Source organism: Elephas maximus, chromosome 8 (assembly GCF_024166365.1).
Source record: "Elephas maximus indicus isolate mEleMax1 chromosome 8, mEleMax1 primary haplotype, whole genome shotgun sequence".
Taxonomy (NCBI): Eukaryota; Metazoa; Chordata; class Mammalia; order Proboscidea; family Elephantidae; genus Elephas; species Elephas maximus.
In genome coordinates this window covers 87558440-87574218 of record NC_064826.1, presented here as the reverse complement: position 1 = coordinate 87574218, position 15779 = coordinate 87558440, and the positions used below count along the sequence as shown (strand labels likewise).

At 40.2% G+C, this 15779-nt stretch overlaps 1 long non-coding RNA gene across 1 annotated transcript; it reads right to left on the bottom strand.

Annotated features, from left to right (window-relative positions):
- Positions 1-644: 644 nt before the first annotated feature.
- On the bottom strand, positions 645-14921 carry LOC126082056 (uncharacterized). The gene is made up of 4 exons (XR_007518496.1): positions 14813-14921; positions 13628-13769; positions 11447-11584; positions 645-1879 (listed from the first exon to the last, which is right to left on the bottom strand). It is a non-coding gene; the product is annotated as an uncharacterized LOC126082056 (long non-coding RNA).
- Positions 14922-15779: the final 858 nt, after the last annotated feature.

Below are 15779 nucleotides of genomic sequence, written 5' to 3'. Positions count from 1 at the left end.
TCTAAGCAGCTTTTCTTCAACTTCTTTTCTCTCAGGACAGCGTCTCTTTGCTTACCCAGGCAGGCATCTCTTCTCTCCAGGAACATCAGAAGCCACGTCTAACCTTCTCTTTTCCCAGCCCCAGGCATTTTAGCTTAACTGCTTTTGAATTGTTGTTTACTGGCCTCCAAATGGTCTCTCTGGAGAACTTACGTCTTTGTTTGTTTGTTGAGGTGCAACCGACAACTATTCAGTGGCATTTATTCACTATGTTGGACAACCACCACCTCTGTCTAGTTCCAAAACATTTTCATCACTTCAGAAGGTAAACCCCAGTACCCAATAAGTAGTTGCTCTGCATTCCCCCCTCCTCCCCTCCAGCCTCTGGCAACCAATCTCTGTCTGCCCTTCGTTTGTGTTTTAACTTTTTGGAAGACAATGGTTACCAAACCAGTCACTAGTTTCACCTGGCAACTGCTTTGAAACATAGAACCCAAATTGGAATGGAAAATTGAGCGTGATTTTTTTTGTTTGCTTAAAAATCATGCACACTTTTCATTAAAACATGCAAAAATAAATAAACCATACAAAAATATATACTATAAAAAAAAATACTATATGCTTTATTAATTCATTCCAGGCCAATAAATGATGACCAGGTCAAATATTTCTAACATTTCCCACCACCAAGAAAAGAAAGCCCGAAAACTCCTCAGCAAGGTATTTGTGACTTTCCACAGTCTCTGCCTAACCCATCTCCAGCCTTATTTGCTTGAGCCTTAGTGGCATAGTGGTTAAGAGCTCAACTGCAAAACAAAAGGTTGGCAGTTCAAATCCACCAGCCGCTTCTTGGAAATCCTATATGGTAGTTCTACTCTGTCCTATAGGGTCATTATGAGTCAGAATCTACTTGAGGGCAATGAGTTTGATTTTAGTTTTAACAAAAAAAAATCACTGCCCCCCCCCCAGTCAATTCCAATTCATGGTGACCCCATGTGTTAGAGTAGAACTGCCCCATAGGGTTTTCTTAGCTCCGATCCTTATGGAAGCAGATCTCCAGGTCTTTCTTCTGAGGTGCCACCTGGTGGGTTTGAACCACCAACCTTTATGTCAGTAGACAAGCACAAACCATTTGGGTAGTTCTCCTCAAGCCTCAAAATGGCTGCCATTGTTCCAGGCATCACTTGAAGACAAGACAAAGTCCAACCAAAGAAGAGGGACTGTTCTTACCTTAAATCTCTTAAGAATGGGGGAATTACCCCCCAGAGGACCTTTCAGAGGATCTTTTCTTGTATTTCATTGGTCAGAGCTGGGTCACATGCCTATCTCTAAAATTACACTGGCAAGAGAAATGAGATTATCACAATTTGTAACTAGTCAGGATTTATCCTTCAGGCATATGGGGGAAAGAGCAGGGGACAGGCAAGTAACACCAATACAAAAGCTGAATTTTAACCAGTCCACCTTCATCTATTCCTGCATACAAGCCACCCAAAGCATAGTGGCTTAAAGCAATAATTTATTTTTCTCAAGAATCTGGGCTGGGGGTGGGGGAAAGGGAGATGACTCACAAGGAAGAAGGAGGGATTGTTGTTGGGTTGTTGTTAGCAGTGGTGGAGTCTGCACCCGACTCATGGCGACCCCACGTGTTACGAGGTAAAACTGCTCCACAGGATTTTCTTAGCTGTAATCTTTAGAACTGTTCTATAGGATTTTCTTGGCTGTACTCTTTAGAACTGCTGCATCAGGTTTTCTTGGCTGTAATCATTAGGCAAGCAGATCAGGCATTTCTTCTGAAGAGTGATGTGGTAGGTTCAACCCGCTGAACTTGATGTCAGCAGCCAATCGCAAACCACTTGCACCACTCAGGCTCCTTCTCCAACTTGTGATGGTTTATTATCTGAAAGTTAAAAATAATCACATTTAGATTATTCTTATGTTGGTTCTTTCTACAAACAAAAATATGTTTGGAAAAAATGGTATATGTTCCTTTAAAAAAACTAATGTTCCTTTACTCAACAGCAAATTAATTGGCTGAATTCAACTGATTTTTTGGTGGGGTGGTGGCGAAATCATGACTTTCTTTAGTTTTTTGCTTTTGTTTTGTTTTGGTTTTTTCAATATAACTATTTCATGGACTGCATGTAGGGTTTTTTCTTTAACGATATTAATGCTTGACTGAATTATACCATTTTTTCCTTCCATTCTTTGTTTTATAATGTCACTTCCCTAACCTAAATAGGCATTGTATTGTCTTTTTAATTCTTTTTATATGTAGGGCAAAAAAGTTCTTTGATGTTGTCTACAGCTAACCATCCAGATTCATGTCATTTACTAAAATAGCACATAGACTTCCTTTTGTGATATCTTTCATCTTTTAATAAACGTATAACTCCTTCTATAACAATACCTAGTCAGATGATAGATGTTCAGATAATACTATTACCTTCTTCTTTTTTTTTTTTTAAGAAGTCCATGGAACTGATTGCATCAAATTTGATGAATTATAACACCAATTCTGTGAATCATTAAAAGCCAGAAACACAGCCCACTAATTTGATAGGTGAAGAAACTGAGGCCCTAGAGTTTAGAGAAGGAGCCCTGGTGTCACAATGGTTAACACTTAGTTGCTAATCAAAATGTTGGTGGTTTGAACCCACCAGCAGCTCCAACGAAGCAATCTGCTTCTGTAAAGATTGTTGGTGTTCTTAGGTGCTGCAGACTCAGTTCCAATTCATAGCAACCCTACATACAACAGAACAAAACACTACCAGGTCCTTCACCATCCTCACAAACTTTGCTATGCTTAAGCCCATCTTGCAGCCACTGTGTCAATCCATCTTGTTGAGGGTCTTCCTCTTTGTCGCTGATCCTCTACTTTACCAAGTATGATGTCCTCCTCCGGGGGCTGGTCCTTCCTGATTACGTGTCCAAAATACATGAGAAGTATCTCGCCATCCTTGATTCTAAGGAGGATTCTGGCTGCACATCTTCTGAGACAGATTTGTTTGTTCTTCTGGCAGTCCAATTACAGCCTAGGAAACCCTACGGGGCAAATCTACTCTGTCCTATAGGGTCGCCGTGAGTTGGAATTGACTCGATGGCACACAACAACAACAAGAATTTAAAAAGGAGTCCCTGGGAGGAGCAAATGGTTAAGCACTAGGTTACAAACTGAAGGGTTAGTGGTTCAAACCCCCTCAGAGGCACCTGAGAGGACAGGCCTGCTGGTCTGCTTCGGTAAGGTCGCGACCTTGAGAACTGCATGGAGCAGTTCTCTGCACACGTGGAATCACCATGAGCTGGAACCAACTGACAGCAACTAACAACATCAAAGAGTTTAGAGAACTTTCTGGAAGTTGCCAGGCTAGTTAGGAACAGAGAATGTCTAGAATCTCATTGTCTTGTTTTCTGGTTGATTGCCCTTTATGCCACACAATGCTATTAATGATTACCATTAAGAACAGAACTAACTCCATCCATGTTTTCAAGTGAGACACCTTAATATGGAGTTGGTACCCACTCAGCCAGGTCCCTGCAGGGCAAAGTTCTTACTATATCCTCAGGGACAGACAGTGTGTCTTCTAACCTCCAGCCCGTTATACCCAGGGACCCCACTTAGTGCTACTGTCAAGCCCTACTCACCACTGCACGCAAAAAAAAAAAAAAAAACCCAAACCATTGCTGTCCAGTCAATTTCAACTCATCGCAGCCCTATAGGGCAGAGCAGAACTGCCCCATAAGGTTTCCAAGGAGCGGCTGGTGGATTCAAACTGCTGACCTTTTGATTAGCAGCCAAGCTCTTAAGCACTGTGCCACGCGGGCTCCTCTGCTATAGGAGGCCTCCTCAAATCCCTATTTCACTGCGTGTCCCAGGCAAGCCCAGGCTACAAGGAATGTGCCTGACGAAGTGCTGCTCCGCTTCGCCCCCACTCAGCTAGTGAAGAAAGGGGAAGATGGGAGAGTCTGGCTGACAATCTACCGCGTGCCATCTTTTCACCATCACCTTGAACTTAAAGCCAGATCTTAAGATTAGAATCTGACAGTTGAATCATAAAAGTAATTTTTTCCTTCTCAAATGTTAGCTGAATTTTCCCCCTTAAGCAATTGTTTGCATCTAGAAACCCGGGGCCTGTCTCTTTTTAGTATGGTATTTTTCCATTTGTAACATTTGTTCAAAGCATCCATTCCTAAAGAGAAGGGAAAATGTGCTCCCGTTCACTAACATTTTTGAGTGATTAAAGCACAACTAAGAAAATGAACCCTGCCTCCTCTTCTTTTTCTTTTTTGACCAACAATTGCTATAATCCACACTAATGAGTAGCCCGTGTTAAGAATTTTCTTCACTTAACATTCCTCATTATTAATAAATTTTACGCTGACAACTATAAAGTGAACACTTAGGATTTATGCACCTAACCTAATTACATATGCTGCGTGCACGCATTTCATTATTTACTTGACAGATTCATTCCTTGATATCATAAATAATTAAACAAGAATCAAATATTAACAATCAGATACATGTTAATTCTCCTCAAATCTGTGGAAACAAACTATATTTTTCTCTTCAGTTCAACAAGCACTGATTAAAATTTCTTCATTAGGCAAATTTCATAAGCAAAGTTCTTGATCTACTTCTCTTACTTTCACTGAAAATTAAACCTGGAACAAATTATTTCAAGATGACTTCCTGGAAAAAAAAAAACAAAAAATGAATAGAACGGTATTTCCAGCAAAGCCAATGGATTAGTGCTCTTTCCGAAGCACCGCTGTATCTGATACAGGAAACATTAATCTTTATGTTTGTTAAGAATTTTCAAATACGGTTTTTATTATAAGCTAGAAGCCAGCACCATATTGGCTGCCAGTAGTTTATTACCAGAGAGGTGTCTTGTCTTGTGGGATGATGGTTTTAACCTAACAATTATTTTATAACTTGTTTAAAGAATAATTTCTAGGCATTTTGGATGATAATAGTAGAACTAAATTTATTTGGGGTGAAGATTCACCCCAAGGTCAAAGTATGGCTGTTGGTTTTTCCACTTTAATGAGCTGGGTTTAAATTTTTTAATTCATGTATAGCAACATCTTCATTGATCAAACTATTCTCACATTTTTATCAAATTTGCTTTGGGAGAGCATACCATACAATTTCATCATTTAAAAAATATTAAAGATTCATAGATAGCCACATTATTCATAATACAAGATTAATGCCAGGCTGACAGGTTTTTGTAAAGATCTGACGCTTTTTTTCTAAGTGCATATACCGTATCTATGTGAAATGTACCTCTGATGTTGCATATTGATCATTGCCTTCTCTTCTCTTCTGATGCTAAACAGAGAATATTATGGAATGATTGTCAGGGTTAGTGTGCCTCTGACCTACACATGTACGATTAATAATTTATGAGCTGATTTGAAATACAGCACCAAGAAACCAACTGAGGCCCACTGCTGCTGCCTCAAATGACATAGACTTGGGATTGACAGCACATGTACCCAGATTTTGAAGTTCTGTGTGTTACAATACACAGAGACACACAAATGCTCTGAGTGCGGTAGTTAACTGCATGGAGGGGAGCCATGCTTCTTTGTTAGAGATTTCAAGTAGCTACATTTTATCTCTTTCATCCTTTCCTTTCTATGACATGAGATTTCCTTTTTTAAAGTGTTTAATTGGGTTGTCAAGTTAATTTAGTGTCTGTAAACACTAGAGAATCTAAATTCAAATAATATGGAGGTACGTAAAACCAAAATACCAAGTCTTTTTCTTCTTCACCCCATACCTTCACACCCGAGAGGTTATTTGGTACATGTCCTTCCAGACTGTTCTCTATGTCCGTACAAAGATAAAGGAGGTGAAGAGAGAGTTCTTCACACCCTCAAAATGGTGTCACACTCAATACATTGTTCTGCAACTTGTTTTTCTCACTCCACAATATACTAGACGTCCTCCCACACCAACACATTCATTAGTAGCTCATTTCTTAAACGACAGTGTAATGTTCCATTCCCTTACTAACAGATTGTGAAACTGTCACAGATTTTTCACAATGAAAAAGCAAGGTCACATACACTGAATGTATCTGCTTACCCACTTGTTCAACTATGTCACTAAGATACAGTCCTAGAGATGGAATGTCTAGGTGAGTAATTGAGTTTTTAAAAATCTCCTTAATCCATTAAATAGGCAAGAGTAAATAAATATTCCTATTTGGGATTTAAGTATGGCAATCTGATATATGCTAAAATTAAATAGAAGCAAATATTTAAGTGTATTTTTGAAAAACTCTACTTTTAAAAAATTTAATAATATGAAATAATTTAGGAAAAGATTACCTAAAGCTTTAGTTATGTTAATTTCATGTGAGAATAGATTTATGCAAAAGCAAACTAAAGTCTGAGTTGTTTCTAACGCTTTAGCTATGTCATCAAGCCACACGTCTATATATATTATTTTGAACATCTATGTCCAAAGCAGCCAGTCTTCATTTTTGCAACGTTGCATTTAACTTACACTTTAAAAGTGTTGATAGAGACTGACAACCATTAGAGCACTGAATGCTTTTCAAAATATGTCCAAAGGATTTTATGTTTGAAAACATTTCATCTAGAAAATCTAATTAAAAACAATAGCGTTGTGTTTATTGGAAACCACCACAAGGCAAGTATATTTATAAAATTCTCTGCTTCTTACCTAAATTGGTTGAAGCCTTCTACAAACAGTGTAATGGTTACCGAGTGTGTCTGTCAAGTTCTGTTATATGAACTAGAATATGCTTTCAGAAAAGATGCCTTGCATTGGATGACAGGCACTTCCTATTTGCTAGGATTCATAAAAATTGGAACATTGATCATTTCATGTAGAGATTTTCTTTAGCAAGAAGATAAAAGAAAAACCTTGTTATGCCAAATGACTTACTAGTCAAAACTAGCCAGGACACTGAAGCCTGAAAACTAGTTAATGGTTTGTAACAAGTCAGAAATAAAGATGTTCAACCAAGAAAATGACATTAAGCAGCACTGGCTACAGGAGAAAAGAGCAGCCTGTCAGAATCAGGCGAGGGCTGTGGTGACAGGTAGACAATAAAATGGGATGACACTGGTTCCTCTCAGTAGGGGTGTTTCAACAGCTTTCTCTTAGGAGTTTCCATGCACTTCCTTTGTAGGAACCTTCCCTCTAAAAATGGCAGCAGATCCCTTGGAGGTCTTATTAAAAATCTCCTTCTGTGTTATAAAGGGTGTTGTATGGGGCAGGTGACAGTACCCAAACAGTTAATTCTTCACTATATGAAGGAAAGTGAGGATGACAGTCATGCCAGTAAGGTAGCTAGCTCTGCGGCTGACATATCCCAGCAGTAATGCACAGTGGGCATCATGGAACAGGAAATAAGTCGGGGGGCAAACGCAGTTCACAGTCCCACCTAAAATGGCAGACAGCATGAATCCAAACAGAGAAAACATGGTACGTAACGAACCCGTCATATTCAGATTAGTATCCATTATATCCGCTAACAAATTTCATAGACTAACTTAAATCTCTATAGTGGATAGTCCAACAGCTTTATTAGGATGAACATTGTTTCCATTTTTCAGAGAAATTTTCTTTCATTTACTCTCTGCCACAAGACTGAAATTCTAACGGTGTACCTCTACCTACCTCAATATGGGCTATAAAGGGTATGCTAGGAAAGAGTTGAACGGAAAGCAAAGAACTCAGCAGTTGCCCAATGAGTTCCTCAATGTCAGTAATTTCAAAGACTGTATCTCTGCTTTATCCAAAAACGACGACTGTTGCTGTTTTCTTTTTAATTCAGCCCTATTCCAATGTAAAGTTATATCATTTCATATATGTCTATTTACAGTGTTATAATACCAGTAAACTCATTTCCAAAAGAGTAATAAACCCATTGCCATTGAGTGGAATCCGACTCATAGTGACCCTATAGGACACAATAGAACTGGCCCAAGAACTGTTTCCAAGGAGTGGCTGGTGAATTCAAACTACCAACCTTTTGGTTAGCAGCCGTAGCTTTTAACCACTTCGCCATCAGGGCTCCAATAGAGTAATAGCTGTTACAATATAGTCTTTTAAACCATCTCTCTCTCTTTTTTAAATTCTATTTCCAATGTATTTTAAGCTATGTGACAAAATAAACATTTCGTAACCTTTTTAAGTTAAAATATGTTTCTGCTAGTGTTCATTTCAACCAGTGGGAGGTCTGTTTTCCACACTGCAGTCTACATTTCAAATTCTTTCTGATAGGGCTTAGCTGCCCCTTAGTGAGCTATGAAAGACAAAATCTTAGCCTCTTTAAGCCTGTCTTGTTTGACAGCTTGCGAGTATTTACATGAAATAAAAAGCAAATATTTGTTCTTTTCATACAAGCTGTCAGCACAAACTTCGGTTGTTTGGAAACAGAATTTTTTGTTGTTGTGCCAACAAACAGAGTTGGTGTTTACTACATGACAGATGTTACAAGGTCAGAGATAGGTAAAATCAAAGATTATTTTAAAAAAAAGAGTTGACACATTTTTGATCATGTTATACCATAAATCAGGCAGTATAATGACAATTGAAACAATAATTTATTCTTTTGATTGCTTCTTTGTTTAACAAAGCATGGGCTTAATTTTAGGGGCTTGCTTACCAGAGTATTAACTTTTGGTCCACCGAAGAGATAGGTATAAGAAAATGTTGTTTGTTACCCTAAAAAGTTTCCAATTAAAGTTGCTTTTTCAGCTTTTCTCTCCAGGCAACTTTCTAATAACAAATAGGAACATATTCTGAAGTCAGGCATAGTGCCCATTTCTGATGTCGCTGCCACCTAATCAGGGCCTCAGAGCCATTACTCCAATTGCCCAACAAAGCCACACTTCTGCTTAAGAAACTGATGGTTCCTGAGTTTGCAGAAGTAGTGATTTACCAAAAGATGCTTTTAGAGGCAAATTTACTTTCTTCCTACCTCTCAGATATGAACTATCATGGCTTCTTTGGGAAATGCCTCCATCTTGGGGCCAAATTCCACCTCACCCCCAGACCCACTCTGCTCTGAAGGCCCAAGGACACAACTGATTCTGCTTCCTGTGGACAGTGTCCCATCTGCTGAACACACATTTTAACACATAAACTCTATTTCCAGGGATAATACTTATTGCTACTAACAAGAAAATAGCATCGCTACAAGATTCCCTGAAAAGAAACCCCGTCAACGCCACTCATTCTAGCTTCAAAGACAAGCGCCTGTAATTACTTTCTCCTCTTCCTTTCCTTGTCTGGATAAAGCAACCAGATCAAGAGAACCTATCCATTTTCCCTAGATACCTTCCAAAATGTGTGTCTGCTTTGCAGGCTGGGCTCAGAAATTTCATTATCTGTGTTTGTATTAGTAATTCACGGCACAAAGGAAACAGGCGGCCAGAGGAGGAGAGCAAGCATGGGAGCAAACATCAGACAGACAATTGTATATATGCAAATGCTTGCAAATTTCTGCCAGCACCTCCCTATCTATAACCAAGCAACATGGAAGCCTATTCATCCCTCCAGCTTCTCTGTTGCCAACGTGGTTGTGGTTTTGGAGGAAAACATTCAGAAAATGTTGAACTTTCAGCCACTGGGACTAAATCCAACTCAGAACCTACTACATAAAAAGGCTAATGTGTAAATACAATCAGTGGTTTTTCTAGAAAGACAGGAGATGTGCAATCTACTGGCCACAGAGGGTGAAAAACAAGACGCATGGGAAAGGGGTGGGGGAAGGGGATGGTTGCATGCAGCTCTCCAGACCAGTTGACAGAGAGCTGAATTGCTGTCTCTTGTCTTTGTGGTTGTGCATTTGCATAAATAGCCAGGGCCAAAAGGGGTATGGACAACCGGAAGCAGAAGTAATGAGGACAGTGCCCCCAATTCACGAATGCAAAGAGCTCACTTTCAAATAAATATGTATGGTGTTTAAAAATGACAGCAAGAATTGTCATGTAGTTTGTTTTGCCATGAAATCAATGATTTCCAAATAATTACGTTGATAGAAATCATAACTTACTTTATTTTTATATACTTATTCTCCATATTTATTTTACCCGCTGCAAATCAGTCACAATGGTAATTGTTCACACGTATAGCAGCCCTTTCACATATAGCAATTAATTGTATCCTCAAAATTATGCTTTGAGGTAGGGTCGATATTATATCCATTTTACAGGTACCGAAACCGAGTTGCAGATGTTCAGGGATTTTCCCAAGTTTATATAACTCAGATTCTCATCAGTTGTTTCTGAAGCCTGAGCTCGACCACATGTGCTGCCTTACCAAGGAGAACTCACTCCAAACGTAATGGTCTTGGCCATTTTTTTTTACCACCAAGCAACATTTGACCCTACTACCCACTACTTCCTTCTTGAAACCCCTCTGCTTTCTTCTATGCTTGGGGATTGCTCTTTCCCAATTTGCCTTCTGCCTCTTACACTTTCTTAGCCATCTCCAGGAGCTCCTCTTCTTTGGCCTTCTGTCCACCTTATTGTAAATCTCTGCCCCCAGTGAGCAATCTCATCTACTTCCATTCCTTCATTTATTCATTGGACAAATCCCTTTTAAGCACCTCCTATGAGCCAGGCATTAGTCTAGGCCTGGGGATACCACAGGGAAGAGTGACCTCTCTGTACAAACAGAGCTTACACTGCAGTGGGTGTGCAGAAGATACAGATAAAAGCAAACACCTAAGTAAAATACATACAGGAGGTAAGTGCTATTGTGAATATGAAACAGGGAAGAAACATGAAGACAAATAGGGAGGACACAGAGGAGGGGTTGAGAAAAGATTGCAATTTTAAATAAGTGGTCAAGGAAGGCCTTACTGAGATGATGTGTGAGCAAAGGTTCTCTTAGTCAATTCTCCCCTCTTAGGATTTCTAAATTTGCATCTCCGCCCTTTCTCCTGATTCCAACCCCAAATTTTTATCTCTAGGCCTATCATCTCTTCCCGTACCCACATCCCAAAGTCATCATTGCCACACTTGAACTCATCCTCTCCCTCCTTCTTCCTGTGCCTCTTCTTGGGCTCCCCACTCTAATTAACAGTACAGTATCCTTTGCATCATAAATATGCACTTCATTGATAAATATATAAGGAGTGCCTTCTATGTAAATGCGCCATTCTAGGAGCTAAGAGACTACTACATCGGTCAATACAAGCTATTTTCTCCCTAATAAACTTGTCTAGGAAAATCATATAGGGAAATAATTAAGGTTTTAGAAGCAGACCTGCGTTCAATTCCAACACTTCCATTAATTAGCAGTAGGATCATCTATACAATGGTGATAATGCTACATCCCTCATATTAATGTCACAGGGATTGAATGCAACAATGCAGGTAAAGTGAACAAGTGAGTTGGTGAATGAGTAAACAAAGGAACGACGTGCTTACTGCAGCGCTTGACACGGGAAGTACTTAACAGGCTTACGTGAGGTTATTAAGACTCCCTCTCTTCATCTCGCTCCTCTATTAGTTGTTGTGTTGGCTCCATTCTCAGGCAGGCTGTCCCCTTACAGTGACAGGATGACTTCCCACAGCCCCAGGCTTGTCACTGATCCCAGACACCCTAAAGGATGAAAGAGAATCTCACTTCCCAACAGTGGCACAGAAGTCATTGGTTTTGATAGGGTCATATGCCCACCCCTGAACCAATCACTCTAGCCAGGAAAACATCACCGCTCTGATTGGCTGGGAACCCTGGTGGCAAAGTGGTTAAGTGCTACAGCTGCTAACCAAAGGGTGGACAGTTGGAATCCGCCAGGCCTTCCTTGGAAACTCTATGGGGCAGTTCTACTTTGTCCTAAGGGGTTGCTATGAGTCGGAATCGACTCAACGGCACTGGGTTTGGGTTTTGGGTTTTAATTGGCTGGGCTTGGGGGGATGGAGATTGAGTCAGCTCCACTCAAACCACACTGATGAGAATGAAGTGGGGTGGTCTCTAAGAATGAGAATGAGAACAACAGTGGGCAGGTAAAGCAACAGAGGTCCACTACCCTCAGCTATGGCATTAATTCAGCCTGTCTTGCGTTATGGTTAGATGTTTTCATATGTATGGGCCCTCAGAGTGAGAGCCTTGGAGAACAAAGACTATATGCTTGTTATCATCATATTCCCTGGACAGGGACAGACGACCCAGTAAGCAAGGTGTGCATGAGTTTCACCCATGTAGGTAGATACAAGTAAACTCGTGCGTACCTTGCTCACTGTAAGCCCTGTATACCTTGCTCACTGGTTAATCCGCCCCGCCCCTGGAGGACCCAGTGTAATCCTCTGAATAGTACATGTTCAATAAATGTTTCTTAATGTAAATTGATTTGTAGCAGTCCCTGGGGAAGCAAACAGTTAAGCACTCAGCTATTAATGGTTCAAATCCATCCAGAGGCACCTTGGAAGAAACTCCTGGCAATCTTCTTCTGCAAGATCACAGCCATTGGGGGGAAAACGATAAACTGATTTGTTGAGCTAGCTCTTCTTTTGCTCACTTTAAGATTGGTGGAGTCTTAGTCTCTTTTTGTTAGATGAAAATACATAAACTTTAAACACACATATACCCTTTACAACCTTAAAAGACATAGGATTACAACAGCAAATGCAAATAGAGCATCTTCATGATTTCCACATGTGTTGACTCTTTCTCCTCTAAACTCAGAATCTCAGCTAATTTTACAGTGAAAGAGCAAGATCCTGTTGTGTCTTTCTAAGCCACTTCATCTTGCTGTTCTGTTTTTGTTCAGCAAATGTTGCATTTGCTGAAAACCCAAAGGTATGACTCTCACTGTGGCTTTCACAAGGTATCAAGTAGTATGCAGTTATCATCCCACTGCAGCATAAAACCAACAGAACCAAACCCGTTGCCATCAAGTCAATCCTGACTCATAGTGACCCTATAGGACAGAGTAGAACTGCCCCATATGGTTTCCAAGGAGTGGAGGGTGGATTTGATCTACCAGACCTTTTGGTTAGCAGCCAAGCTCTTAACCACTATGCAACCAGGGCTCCTACTGCAGCATAGAAATGTTCATTTCAGTCTTTATGGTCTTTCAGTGGTTAAGCGTTTGGCTGTTAACCAAAAGGTTGGCAGTTCAAATCCACCAGCCGCTCCTTGGAAACACTATGGGGCAGTTTTATTCTGCCCTACAGGGTCGTTACTGAGTCAGAATTGCCTCTAGGGCAATGGGTTCATGGGTTATGGGCTTTCTAAAGGACTCCCCCAACCCCACCCCTCAAATCCGGTGATCTCAAGTGTGGCATTCTCCCTCCTGGGCACATGGCCACCCAGCTAGAGACATTTGCCAGCCTTGCTTACAGCTGGGCATGGCCATGTGACTGAGTTCTCACCAACCGACATAATGACATGTGCAATTTCCAGAGCACGTTCTTAAAATGCTTGCCCCAGATGTTTGGGATTTGATTTAAAACAATCCATCAAGTACAAAGAACATATTTGGGAAATATAAATGATACAATTTCATCCAATATGAAGATAATTGTTTAAGCTGAGTGTTGGCTACATGGGAATGGATTATACTATTCTGCCTACTTTTGTGCATGTTTAAAAATTTCTACTGAGAAATCGATTAAAAGGTGTTTGCCCCAGATTTGTTCTCACCTTTCCTTCTTACCAGCTGGAGGGGAGGATGACTCGAACAACCTTGGAGAGTGCATGTTAAGGATGGCAGAGCGGTTCTGCCAGCCTAAGTCCCTGAGTGACTTCCCGGAGCAGGGTTTACCCATCTGCCTCGGAGAGTTACCTGAAAGAGAAAGCGATTTCTTGTTTATTTGGGGTCTTATTTGTTTGATCCCTTGTATGTTGGGGTCTCTTTGTTCCAGTTACAGCATTCTCCATGTAACTCCAATTCCCTATGTACTTACATCCCATTTCAAAATATCTCCTTTACTCTAACAAACAGTATTATTTCACCTGCCTTCGCCATTCCTTTGTTATTCTCTGGCTCTTTTTCAGGTCAATACACTGTTAGAACTCAGTAAATGTTTATTATGGTTATATTTTTTGTAGCTCTGAAGGTCAGACTGGACCACAAGCTACACAAATACCTAGATTGAATTAAGACAACTTTAAACTGCTCACAGTACAATTCACTGTCAAAATCTTCACAAATACGTCCCTTTTGAGTTTGGAAGTCTATTACTTATAATAATAATTAAAAAAAAAAAATCATTGCCATCGACCAACTCATAGCAACCCTATACGACACAGTAGAGCTGCCCTGTGGGGTTTCCAAGGAGCGGCTGGTAGATTCGAACTGCTGACCTTTTGGTTAGTAGCCAAGATCTTAACCACTGGGCCACCAGTGCTGCTTATTTAATATATTTGTAGAGAAACTTTTGATACAGGAAAGAGCCATAAACTATTATAGTAAAACATAGGATGAAATAGTAATGTTGAGAACATTTAGACTAGTGAATAAAAGGTTGAGAAAAAACTTAATTTTTCTTATAAAATATTTTTATGTTCTATATTTTAGAAATTCATTTAGGCACATTTAGAAAACATGTCTATAGACACATTTTTGTCTTCCCCTCTCCGTTTCTGGCATAGTCCAACGCAGCATTTTAAGACTTTGAGCTTCAGTGTTCTAAGCTGGGGATACTCTCCAGTCCCCCAGTTTCTGCTATTCCCTGCTGCCTCATATCAGGCCCCTCGCACAGTTACGCTGCCTGCCTGGCCCCTGAGGCTTATGTGATCTGGCATAGGTTGGGCCTAAAATGTAACGTGAGGCAATGGACTTAAATAATTTTCTAAAAGAAGTTGTTAATCCTCATAATGGATTACCAAAGGGGTTGCAGATTTTTTCTCCAATGGTCCTCAGAAATAAGGTAGATTTCACATGGTGGCTTTTAGGTGAGGGCCCCTGTAGGCAAGAGGGGTGAACTTGGTAAGGAGACCTAAGAAAAAAAAAGAAAAGGAAAGCAAAAATTGGGTGCCTATTAAAAAAAAGAAAAAATAGTGCCTATTAATTGAACCTAAAAATGTTAGGAGTTCCAGGAAACTCTATTTGCTGAGTTAGCCTGCTGGGTTGACGCTGTTCACCACTGTGACAGAGAAAAAAAAAACCAAAAACCTGTGAGCACTGCCACTCTCCACGCCTCCCCTACCACAGCCCACTTCCCTCAATCCACCCTCCCTCGTCAGGAGAATTCTGTCTTTGCCCGATGAGCTCCTGAGCATTGGCTGCTGGCTGCGCAGGTTGGGATTAGTGTGGGGAGGAGCCACAATGATCTGAGACTGTCTTGATGGGTTTACACCAAAAGCAAGAGGAGTAGCAAGAACAGATATGGAGGGTTAGAGAAAAGGGAGGGGAATACAAGGACCAGTGTGGGCTGGGGTTGGACATTTCGAAAGAGGACATTTGGACATTGCCAGGAGTTTGAAAAGAAGCTAAAGAAGAATATATACGGACATATACAGGCAGAATGTAAATATATATGTATATATGTACACACACACAGAAAGATATATATGTATTCATATATATCCAGAGAGAGAGAAGGGGACAGATGCTCTTCAGAAGTTGTTTGTAATTAAAAATGACTCTATTGGTGTTTTTTAGGAGACTTCAGTAAAACTCTAAATATCAGACCGGGTGTCTGCTTTATATGGAGTTGTACAACAATGGACTCAGCATACCAAAAATCACAAAGATGGTGTAAGATCGGGCAACGTTTCCTTCTGTTATACATAAGGTCATGAGTCAGAGCTGACTCAACGGCAATTAATAACAATAACAATATGATGTAGC